The sequence below is a fragment of the Bubalus bubalis genome, chromosome 16 (genome assembly GCF_019923935.1).
Source record: "Bubalus bubalis isolate 160015118507 breed Murrah chromosome 16, NDDB_SH_1, whole genome shotgun sequence".
In the NCBI taxonomy this organism is placed as follows: domain Eukaryota; kingdom Metazoa; phylum Chordata; class Mammalia; order Artiodactyla; family Bovidae; genus Bubalus; species Bubalus bubalis.
The window spans coordinates 36,362,440-36,375,253 of NC_059172.1; the positions used below are offsets into that span (position 1 = coordinate 36,362,440).

At 36.7% G+C, this 12,814-nt stretch overlaps 1 pseudogene; it reads left to right on the top strand.

Moving 5' to 3' along the window:
- The first annotated feature begins 9,681 nt into the window (after positions 1-9,681).
- On the top strand, positions 9,682-10,642 carry LOC123329614 (annotated as a pseudogene).
- The last annotated feature ends 2,172 nt before the right edge of the window (positions 10,643-12,814 follow it).

The window sequence follows — 12,814 nt, forward strand, 5'->3', positions numbered from 1 at the left end:
ATGATTTCCTTTAGGATGGACTGGTTGGATCTCCTTGCAGTCCAAGGGACTCTCAAGAGTCTTCTCCAACACCACAGTTCAAAAGCATCAATTCTTTGGTGCTCAGCTTTCTTTATAGTCCAACTCTCACATCAATACATGAATACTAGAAAAACCACAGCTTTGACTAGATGGACCTTTGTTGGCAAAGTAATGTCTCTGCTTTTTAGTATGCTGTCTAGGTTGGTCAAAGCTTTTTTTCCAAGGATCAAGCGTCTTTTAATTTCATGACTTCAGTCACAATCTGCAGTGATTTTGGAGCCAAAAAAATAAAGTCTGTCACTGTTTCCATTGCTTCCCTATCTATTTGCCATAAAGTGATGGGACTGGATGCCATGATCTTAGTTTTCTGAATGTTGAATTTTAAGCCAACTTTTTCACTCTCCTCTTTCACTTTCATCTCGAGGCTCTTTATATATATATATATATATATATTTATATTTATATTAATGATGGAGAGAAATTTTAATAAAGAAACTTGAAGTTGAGAATGTTAAAATAACACCAACAATTTTCTCCTATGAAAATAGGAGAAAGAAGATGAGGATAAAAAAGAGTGAGATTTAGTGGAAAAGTAAAATAATTTTTAAAAGCATGTCATTTAAAATAGGACCAAACTTGAAAAAATATTCTACCAAGTTTACAAAAAAGACAGAAATGAACGAAGCAAATTTAGAAATGCAAACCAGCAAGCAACATATTTACTGTGAAATTGCACATTAAGGAATTAAATGACCCCTAAAGTAGGCTCATTTTTCTTCTGGCAAAGGAATATTCTTTTGTGCACAAACTCTTTCCACATAAATTAACCCTGACTCACTGTTTTTTGGTCTTCACTTTCTTTTGGAGAACTAGTGACTAAGGCCTGAATTAGAAACTCATATTTAGATTTTTTATAGCTGTACAGTAGCTAAATCGTGTCTGACTCTCTGTGACCCCATGGACTGACTGCAGCACGCCAGGTTTCCCTGTCCTTCAGTTCAGTTCAGTTCAGCCGCTCAGTCGTGTCCGACTCTTTGCGACCCCATGAATCGCAGCACACCAGGCCTCCCTGTCCATCACCAACTCCCGGAGTTCACTCAAACTCCCTATCCTTAGAATGTGATAAAGCAAAGAAATCAGACAGCTTGGATCCTATTTAGGACACCCTCATTCAGCCTGTTTCCACAGAAGCCACATGAATTTAATACTTGTTTGGAATTTCTTTCTCTTTGTCCTGTTGCCACTACAGCAACTGACATTTCTTCAGTGGATCACAAAGCTCCTGCTTCTTATTTCAGCAGCAATAACATGTACTTTTTTAGACATGACACGTGCAGGTAGCATTCCTGAGCTTGCAAAATCTGAAAAGAAAGTAAACTCACAAGATCTGTCTCCTCCCAAGTGCTTCTTTCTGTAGCGCAGCCTGGAATTTTCCTCTTCAGCTCCTGGCAAGATATCTTCAATAACCTGGCTTATTCTTGAGTCTGTTGTATATATCAAATGATGATGTATGTACTTTGCCCAAGGGTTTCATTAAGCAGGGGATCAATGAGCTGTAACTTTTATGTCTCTCTTCACTGGCATTAATTATCCATAGAGAACTTCAAATGAATGTCATGACTTTCCTAGAGATGAGATCAGATGGGAAGACTATAAAGCTCCTGGAGAGAAGGAAAATCCTAGAGAAGTAGTATTTGGTGATCAAGAAGTACTTACCCTGGAGATTCATTTTAACCATCCAGTATCATTCTGTTTTCTGATCCCTTTCTCCTTGAGGAAGTACTTAGTAACTTCTGCTCCAAACCTTTGGGCATAAAGGGAGATATTGTGGTGGTTGTGTTATCTTTACCTTACCTGTCCTATATTACCAGAATCTCCTGACCTGTCTTTATTATAATCCACTTTTTCAGCTAACCTCAATTATAATAGTTCTAGCCCCACAGCCTCCCAGGAGTCAAGAAAATCGCTCAGGTGTGCATGGGTTCCTTGTGGAGCCCAATATATGCCTAAGCAGATATTCTTGAGCAAAGATAGAAGCCAGTCTTCAGCATTATTCTCCCCCATTTGTATTAAAGATACAAGAAAAGGGGAAGAAAACATAATTTTGTCAATGTAATCTATCTCACTGTGAAACTATTTTTCTTGGGACCTGCTGATTCATTAGAAATACATAGTTTACAAATATGCTTCTTAACTTTAAATTCTCTCAAATGTATAATCACAGCAGCTTTACACAATATTTTTTGACTTGGTTGAGTATATATAATTTCCTGTGAGAAAATGTAATGCAACAAAGACCTTATGTTGATAGAGAAGTCTCCATGATTACATTATGGAAACATATATTATTTTATGGCCATAAAATACATCATTTAATTTATGTTCCATAATTTACTTAACCAGTCTTCATTTCCTGGATATATGTGTTATTTTCATTGTTACACTAATTGAAAAAAAAAGAGAGAAAAGATCAATATTTTTTGTAAGTGTGATAGGAACATAATAGAAATAAATAACAAAACATAAAATTATCCACATCTACTGTTAAAACATTACTGCGCAAAGAAGCTGTAATCTCTTACTAAACAGTCATGTACATGGAACTTTTTCACATTCCTGTGTTTATTTATTAAACCAATTCCTTTCTTTCATCAAGAAATAGGTAATATTCTAGGAACTGAAAATGTAATAATCAAAGTGGATAAGGTCCTTTATTTTAGAATATTTGTTGTAATGAGAGAAATCAACAAAAAACAAATAAAAGACATAATATTTTAGGGAATAAAATATTCTCTTATGAAAGCTCAGAGGTTAATGTGATGGAGACTGACTAGACGTAAGAAGAAAGGTCAGGAAAGAACTCTGTTGGAGATAGTGACTGAATTGAGATTCAGATGATAAGAAAATGCCAGTCATTCAGAAAGAGGAAGAAAAGTATTGCAAGAAAAAGAAATGATGGAAGGAGTATCTTGCTCACTGGGAGAAATTCTTACTAAGTTTTGAGGAGGAGGAAAAGAGTAGGATAGCTGAAACAAGTTATGTAAGGAAAGAGTGGTACTTGAGAAAGTTGAAAAGAGGCACATGTCAGGTCATTTAGGACTTTATAAATCAATGAAAAAAAGCTTAATTTTAATCTATTACAATAGGAAACCTTTTCAGCAATGTATACTGATCTCCTCTATAGATCTACTTCCATGGTAGCTCAGATGGAAAAGAATGTGCCTGCAATTCAGGAGACCCAGGTCTTATGCCTGGATCAGGGAGATCCCCTGGAGAAGAGGATGGCGACCCCCTCCAATATTCTTGCCTGGAGAATTCCATGGACAGAGGAGCCTGGCAGGCTACAAAAGTCCATTGGGCTGCAAATTGTTGAACGTGACTAAGTGACTAACACTTTCACTTTCATAGATTTACTGATATAAAATTAAGACTGTTTTCAAAGAGCAGGTTTAAGATGATGTCAGGTTTTCTAAGGAAACTAAATATGTAGAAACATGAATGGATTATGGAGTTAAATTTATGGAATGATTGTAAAAAACAAAAAAGGAATCAAGGATGACTACTAATTTAGGAACAGAAGCAAATAGATGGTTGACAATCAGGGTATGTGCGTCAAAAAAACAATACCAGCTTGGATCCTATGTGATGATTGTCAAAATAAAGTGAATTAAGAGGTATGAGACCAGTTTAAGGTATAATTAACAGAACTCGCTGTTGTACTAAATGTAGAGGATGAGGAAAAACAGGATTGGTGAAAATACTTTGTATCATCTGCTTCCTTACATGTTTCTCCAGTTTCACCTTCTCTCTAATTTTCCTTGTTCTGCCTTTATCTTCCTGCATATTTGTCATATTTCCTTCTATGGCCACACTTATTTCTATGGCTACAAATAACAGCTTGTGCATTGAAGATTTCCAAGTTTGTATCACCTTCTCTGCCCTGTTTGTTGAAATAGAACTTCTCTACCCACCCAACAAATTGACTTCTCTATTTGGGTATGTAATACGCATTTCAATTGAATACTTCTTGAACTCTAATCTCCACAATCCAGTTTCCTTCTAGCCTTCTTCTTCTCACTAAGCTGTGTGAAAATATGCCAGTGAGAAGCTTCTCAACCCCTCCCCTGTCCTCATTCCACCCACCACTTCTACACTAAGAGCTATTCCAGGAACATATTAGCCTTGGGAGAGAGCAGTGTTTTGTTGAGACCTTCTGTATGGAACATATGGCTGAACCCAGTTTAAGCCTCTATATAAACTTTTAAGACTCAGGAGAGTGGGTATGAAGATCTGCTTGTCTTGTGGTTGTCCAAGGCATTGACATTGTAAACAATTATTGGGAGGTCACATTTAAAGTTCATGATATACAAGAGCAGACAAAAGAACATGACACTGAATTGAAGCTCCAATTCCTCTATAATTACCTAGCAGTAGAGTTGATAGACGGAGAAGGCAATGGCACCCCACTCCAGTACTCTTGCCTGGAAAATCCCATGGACAGAGGAGCCTGGTAGGCTGCAGTCCATGGGGTCGCTAAGAGTCGGACATGACTGAGCGACTTCCCTTTCACTTTTCACTTTCATGCATTGGAGAAGGAAATGGCAACCCACTCCAGTGTTCTTTCCTGGAGAATCCCAGGGATAGGGGAGCCTGGTGGGCTTCCATCTATGGGGTCACACAGAGTCAGACAGGACTGAAGTGACTTGGCAGCAGAGTTGATAGAAAGAGTAAAATATTAAACAGCTAAATTAAAATACTAAGTGTAAAACCATCCTGGTCAGCTAAAGTACTATTCTAGACTTGAATAGATAAGAATGACCAACCAGTAGGATCTGTTGACCCATACGGTCGAATAGGGACCTTGCAGAAAGATCAAACTCTGTAAAGATATGGATGTCACAGAGACAGCCACCGCCCCAACTCTCATCATGGATCAATGTGCTATGCAAGTACTGTGATTGATCTGACTTCTAGCTTAGGGAAACTTAACAAGTCATGGTCAGTTTATGTGGCTCTTCATGAAAAAAAATGTTATTTTGTTATTATCTTGACCTGTGTTTTCTCTTGCATATGGCTATACTGTTGTTGCATGTGCCTTTAGTGTATCCAGATAGTAACCCAACAGGCCACCCCTGTGCTAGTGAAACCCCTTGCTGAGCACTAAGAGCACAGTGCAGAATAGAGTGGGCATATAAAATTGTAAGAGCTCATCTCAAGGTATAGATTGTTGGAAGAGGTCTTTGAAAAGATTTCACTGCTAACTGACTGTGAAGCTAGACTAAGGGAGTCATAGTTTCCTTACCCTCTCTGCTGCTCTTGGAATATAAAATCCACCCATCATTCTCATTCCAGGAGTAACCGAGGACATATCCTTGAGAGAATAATGTACATTTAAGACCATATGGTGGAGAAGGCAATGGCAACCCACTCCAGTATTCTTGCCTAGAAAATCCCATGGACAGAAGAACCTCATGGGGTACAGTCCATGGGGTCACAAAGAGTCAGATATGACTGAAGTGACTAGCACAACACAAGACCATCTGGACAATTTTGGTGACTGATCCAAGTGCTTTGTATTAACTCTCAAGATTCTGGAGGGATATGCATGTTAATATGCATTATCTTGTTAAAAATACAAAGGTGTTATGTAAAACAGGAACTAGATATAATCTTTCCTTTTCCAATTAATACACAGAATATTAAAAAAAAAAAAATTCTGAGACTCAAGCAGTCCTGATGAGGGGCAGGTTCTAGAGAAAAGGAAGACTCACTTTCCTCCATACTCCATCCTGGATTCTGCTGTTATTAAGATATTGCCTTTAAAGTCTTCAAACATGAATTTTAGACTAAGATCTCCAATTCCCAGTGGCTTCTTTCTCTGACCACACGGGGAGACCATCCACATGCAATGCCCATGGGAGTCTTACACATTAGGAACCATGTCTATACCTGAGCTCATTTGGAAAAATCTGTGAGTCATGAGAGAACTAAAGGCTTCCACAGTAAGGTGGGTGCTCATCCCCAAGAACCGCTGCTGACTTCAGGCAGTGTGCAGTTTTTCTCATTTGTCTTGGGCTGAGTGGACAGTAGCCAGATGGAAGGTCTCAGGTCTCCAGTTCGAGCAGACTGGCTTTGAAAAACAGGCTGATGTATGAATTCTTGAGGCTATTGAACCTATTTGGAATTGTGGCCCATGAAAATACTTCCTCTGGCCTAGAAGCAACAACATCTCTACTCTGTTAAAGGTTTGACCAGGATGCAACTTTCCTAAAAGTAAATTTCTGTGTGAACTTCCCTGCTTAGTTCATTCCTTCAGAGGAAAGCTGATGAAGCAAAGGATGAGAGTGTGGAGCTATCAGCCCTATATTCTAAACAGACCTTAGAAATAGATGATATGTAATCAATGGTCCATGATATTCAAAGCCGTCTTAACTGCACTGTGTCAGTTTACATTTACAAAACCCTGTAGAGTATATATTCTAATGGCTAATACAAAGATTAAAAATTGTGTGATTATGCTTGGTTTCAAGTTATAGTCCACGAATTCATATAGTATAGGTTTTGGCAAATGAACATTCTTAACTTGTTTTCTTATTTGTGTCATGATAAGAAAACCATCTGGTGGCTCAGATGGTAAAGAATCTGCCTTCAGTGCAGGAGCCGTGTTCTATCCCTGAGACAGGAAGTTCCCCTGGAGAAGGAAATGGCAACCCACTCTCGTATTCTTGCCTGGAGAATTCCATGGACAGAGGAGCCTGGTGGGCTACAGTTCCTTGTATCACAAAGAGTCAGACATGATGAGACATGTCACAGTTTCCTTAAGGACTTAATGGGGTAACACCTGCAATGCAACTTACATAGTTCTCGTAGATACTCAGTTCCTGTTCGATTGTTTCCTTATTTATTGTAAAGAATGATAGAGGAAGTAGGATTTAGCCAGAAGACATTATAGGCCATATATTTAATTCTTCCATCAGCAAGTGTGAGTTTAATGCTATTTGCTCTTCCTCTCCATCCTGTTATCAAATAAGAAACAAAATATTGACAGAATTCAATTTTTCTGAAGACTGATCCCTTGGTATGTGTGAAAGAGTTAATATCAAAATCAGGAAATAGTTGATAAATGAAGTTGGGGATAGTGTCTGGTGTCATAAATTTATGGCAACTTACTGGTTATCCTTTATTGAAATTACTAACAAAAATAATAGCATTCCCTTACATCTTGTTTCTTTTTTTCTTTATTCATTAATTGAAAAAACAGCAAACATCAGAAAAGATATTGTCTCTGCCAAGTAACAATGTGTAATATAATAAAGGAGAAAAATATGCAGAAGTGTAAAATACAGTATGACAAGAGATAGAAGGCATGTAAGTACACATACCATAAGGACACCGAGGAGGGGTGTCAATGATGATTCAGAGCAGCTAGAAAGGTAATATCAGGGTAGTTGACATATGAATAGACTCTTCAGTTTTAACCAAAAGTTACTGAAGTTTGGATGTGTAAAGAAACATGAACAAAGACACAGGGTCACCACCTTCATGAATTGAACAAGTGACCAATTCCTTATGCAGAGAGATGTGAGAAAAGTTTCTAATTAAAGAGGTTAGAAAAATTTCATGATATTTTGCAAGACACAGAAGGCCACTTATCATTTGTAATTCTGTTTCTATTTTTTTATGAAGATTACAATTTAACTCTGCATTACTGATTTATTTACCTTAACCTTAAACTATTCCGGTAACACATGTATACACTGAGTCCGCAGAAACAATTTACAAAGTCAAATCTTAGTGATACAGCTCAATTTTATTCTTTCTCCACTCTTTTCCGTCCACCATCCATTTTAGATGACTCCTAATTTGAGTGTGTATCCTTTCGGATTGTTTTCAAAATAAATTTTCAGTATACATTTGTTTATCTTGTATACATATGTTGAAGCTGAAACTCTAATATTTGGCCAGCTGATGCAAAGAGCTGACTCATTTGAAAAGACCCTGATGCTGGGAAAGAATGAGGGCAGGAGAAGAAGGGGACGACAGAGGATGAGATGGTTGGACGGCATCACTGACTCTATGGATATAAGTTTGAGTAAACCCCAGGAGTTGGTAATGGACAGAGAGGCCAGGCGTGCTGTGGTCCATGGGGTCGCAAAGGGTCAGACATGACTGAGCGACTGAATTGAACTGAACTGAATATACATATGTACATATATAATAATTTATATTACAGAATGTATCATATATATTACATGCATATTTATATACACATATATATATTAATATGGGAATAGAAAACAAATTTAGCTGCATTTTTAAAATTTTGAATTTCTTCTATAATAGTTAAGTATACTTTATTTTGATTACCGCTTAATAATAAATAATATAAATTTGCCACAACTTTTAACTTAATTTTATTGAGAGACATTTTGAATATTGTATTTTTTCTTCTATCATTGGCAGTTTTACAATGAGAAACACTGTATATATCTCCGTGTATATAGAGAAAATTATTTTCTAGGATGGCAAGTAGTTAAAATGTTCTACCAAAAATATTATTTTTAGTAAAAATGTTTACTAAAAAAATTCCCTCTAAAATTGGGTCAGTTTGCACCCCTACCAATTGAGTGTAAAAGTTGTCCTTTAACCCAAATGTCACTACAATATATCATCAATCTTGATATTCTTTTGGTTAAGAATATAATATGTGTTTTGTATCATATTATTGTAATTTTCAATTTCCTAATTGCCAGTGAGGACTAGATTTTATTTTCCATTAAGAAAGTATTTTTAAATGGTATATTTAAATGGTACAGTGAGACAGAGCAATAAAAGACAGACTGCTAAGGTGCATGATAAATATGAAAGTCTTGAGGGATCCACACATACAGATAAAAGAAAAGGGATATATGTATATCCATGGCTGATTCATGTTGAGGTTTGACAGAAAACAGCAAAATTCTGTAAAGCAATTATCCTTCAATAAAAAATAAATTAATTTAAAAAATGTTTTTAAAAACAGGATATAAATGTTCATTGTAGGGAAAAAAAAGAGGGGAAGTTCATTATCTCAAAATGCATTAGCTCAGAGTATATCTACACTATCGATAGAACAGGATGTCACTGAGAGAGCTTTTATCTAACAATGATAATTGTACCTCTGAGATATAACATATATTGAAAGTGCATTGGAAAAGTGTTAATTAGTAAGAGAAAAACTTATATTTGGGCCAGCTTCTTAGTGGAATTTTTTAAAAGGAAATTTTCAACCAACATCCATAATAAAACTAATGGTGATCATATTTTCTAATGTTATGCACAGGATCCTCTTTCCCTTTCTCACATATACAAATGCAATGCAATAAATGATCACATCCTTAGGGCAATTGATTATATTAAGAATGAGGTCTTTGAAATCAGTGTCTTAGGCACAAACCAGGTCTAATATTGGGTTGACCAAAAAGTTTGTTTGGATTGTTATGAAATATCCGAAAGTCATATGATGAAGAATTTCTATCTAAATAAATTACAAATGTTGTAATTACCTGCAATCCACTACCTGCAATTCCCTATATTTGGCATGTTTGTCAGAAGTTTCAAAGTTTTTAAGGTTTTGTTTGCTTGCTTTAGAGGAAAATCCATGAAGAGAAAGCTAAATATCTGACACTGATTATGCCAGTGTATGATAAGACTGATGTCCATCCATCAGCCTTCATTCTCATTGGCATTCCTGGGTTGAAGGCTGCTCACATGTGGATCTCCATCCCCTTTCATTGGGGCTGCCTTTTTGCCCTCTTGGGAAACTGTTCTCTTCTGTTTATCATCAAGACAGACTCCAGCCTCCATGAGAAATGTACCTCTTCCTCTGCGTGGTGGCTGTAGCTGACCTTACTGTGTGCACTACATCTGTGCCCATATTCTCAGCCTCTTCTGGTTCCATGATGGAGAGATTCGTTTTGAAGCCTGCCTCACCCAAGTGTTACTGATTAACTCTTGCTCTACCATGGAGTCTGGCTTCTTCCTGGCCTTGGCTTTTGACCTCTATGTAGCCATTTGTAATCCATTAAGACACTCTGCTATTCTGACCCATTCTGTAACTTGGGGGATGGGTCTAGCAATTGTATTCCGGGGCACAGCACTTCTCTTTCCTCACCCTTTCCTTCTATGGTGTCTTCCCTACTTCGAGACCAATATCATTTCCCACACCTATTGTGAGTTCATGACCCTCATCAAGATTGCCTTTGCTGAGACCAGAATCCGTAGAGCCTATAGCTTCATTATTGCATTTCTTACAGGGGGAGTGGAGTTCATATTGATCATTTGTTCATATGTCCTCATATTCTACACTGTCTTCTATCTCCCATCCAAGAATGCTCGACTCAAGACCTTGGGTACTTGTGGCTCTCATGTCTGTGTAATCTTAGTGTCCTATACTCTAGCCTTCTTCTCTTTTTAAACTCACAGGTTTGGGCATCATGTGACACCCCATGTCCACGTATCTGTGGCCAGCATTTATCTCCTAGACTCACACATGTTGAACCGCATCATCTATGGGGTAATGACCAAGAAGATACAGGACAAGTTTCTTAAATTTTTCAGATTTTCAAAATTTCTGAACTAAATCCTCTTAGTTGTTGAGTGATGTGAACAAATGAACAAATAATATATTTTCTATCTTAAAAGTTGTGTTTTTTTCATGAAGACCCCGTCTTAATGGTCAGAGGGATTAGATTTTTCTGCAGGAAGTAATTCATCCAATGATATACTCTGTGTTATAACAGTCATTACATTAAGGAAGATATATTACCAAGTAGAACTCTCTTTCAAAATATTAAAATATTATTTCCTATAATAGCCCAGAAAACTAACAAAATCTGTGGAGAATTATATGAGGCAAAAAATAAAAGCTATATATCATATATCTATTTGTTTATCATTGTAGACACTATCAGATTTAGAAATTTTCCTATTTTTGCTTCAGTCCTTTCTTCTTGATTAAATGTCCTTATTTCTTAATTACATACTTGACAGTACTTAGTGAGATTATTTTGGTGCTAGCTTTTCTGTTATCTGTTCATTTGAAGATTTATTTATTTAATCCTCAATCTTTTTTTTTTTAATTTATTATTTTTGTTTGGCCTTACTGGGTCTTAGTTGGAGCATGCGGGATCTGGTTCCCCAACCAGGGATTGAACCAAGGCCCTTTGTATTGGGACCGTGGAGTCTTAGCCGCTGGACCACCAGGGAAGTCCCTCATCCTCCTTCTTGAATGATTTTTTTAGCTACACAATTCTATCCTCCAGTTATTACATTTTATTAGCCTTTGAAGTCAATATCCTTCAGTCTTTTGGAACTTATTATTCCTTTGAAAAAATCTGTTGACCAAATTGTCATTAATTTTTAATACTTTCTCTTTGTCAATTAATTCTATTGCTTTCTTTGGTGTCTTATAGTTTAGCATGTATAACTCTCATAGACCTTAGCTAAATGATAAAAGGCTACATACTATATGATTCTGTTTAAATGAAATCCTACAGAAGGCAAAACTATAGTGGGGTTAGTGTTCAAGTACTCATGTTTTAAAATTTCTTAGGTGATTCTTAGATGTAGCTAAAATTGAGCTACAGCTGTGCAGATTAAGGCACAGAAAAGTTAGTTGACCAGTGGGAAAATGTTTGGAAAAATGTTTTAGTCAAGTACTTCACCCTGACTCAACCTAAGGATATAAAGAGATCAACATTTATTAAGCATTTGCTCGGTCCCAAGCTCTTCACTATATGGTTTGTATACATAATTACTTAACCCTCACAATATTTTTGTAGAGGTAATTGTTGTAAATACCTGTATGAAACAGCTCAACAAAAATATATTCAATAATCTGGTGAGTAGAGGAGCTAGGATTTGGGGTCTGTGGAGCTCTGAAGCCATAATTTTCCTACAGTCTGACAGTGATTCCGTATGCAGCCAAATTTCACTGAAATCTCAGTAAAACAGCTTCTCAAAGGCTGAGGTTTCTTTGCTGTTCATTCCATCCTTGATAATCATCCTCAGTTTAGATTCATTTAGCCAGTATTTTATATTTGACCAGAATTCATTGTGAGGTAGAGAGATCCATAAGGTAAGGTTTGTAATAAGTTTCAGGGGCTCAGAGGTGTACAGAATAAATATATTCTTTCCTTCCCATGTGATTCCTGAAAATTTCGATTTTTTAAAAAGGTGGGGCACATGTGAGTTCGAAATTTCTGTCTTATTGATAAGAGGCTTCCCTAGTGGCTTAGATTGAAAAGAATATGCCTTCAATGTAGGAGACCCGAGTTTGATCCCTTGGTTAGGAAGATTCCCTGGAGAAGGGAATGGCAGCCTACTCCAGTATTCTTGTCTAGAGTGATAAAGACCATTTTGAAGGACTTAATTTGGTTTGTGAGTCAGGAATCACTCTAACTAACCCCCAGAGTTAAGTGTGTATTCCTAATCAGAATAAGAGGCTCATCACATGAAGGAACACCAAAGAACATTGACTTTATTAGACGGCCTCCCTTCCAGGAAGGGGTGGGGGGTAAAGTTGTCTTAATTAAACTTACTTCAGTTTATTCTTACTAAATTTTCCAATCTACTGCTTCTTCCTAGTACATAGTGGAGAAGGGTATAGAGGAAGGCTGGCTTTACAATATATAAACCTCAAGAGAAGGGTAGACATATTTTGCTCCAGCTGTTTGATAAGGTTGATTGAAACATAGGAAGATTTGTTTTTGGTGTAATAACATCTAATTATACTTGTATAGAAATTGCATTT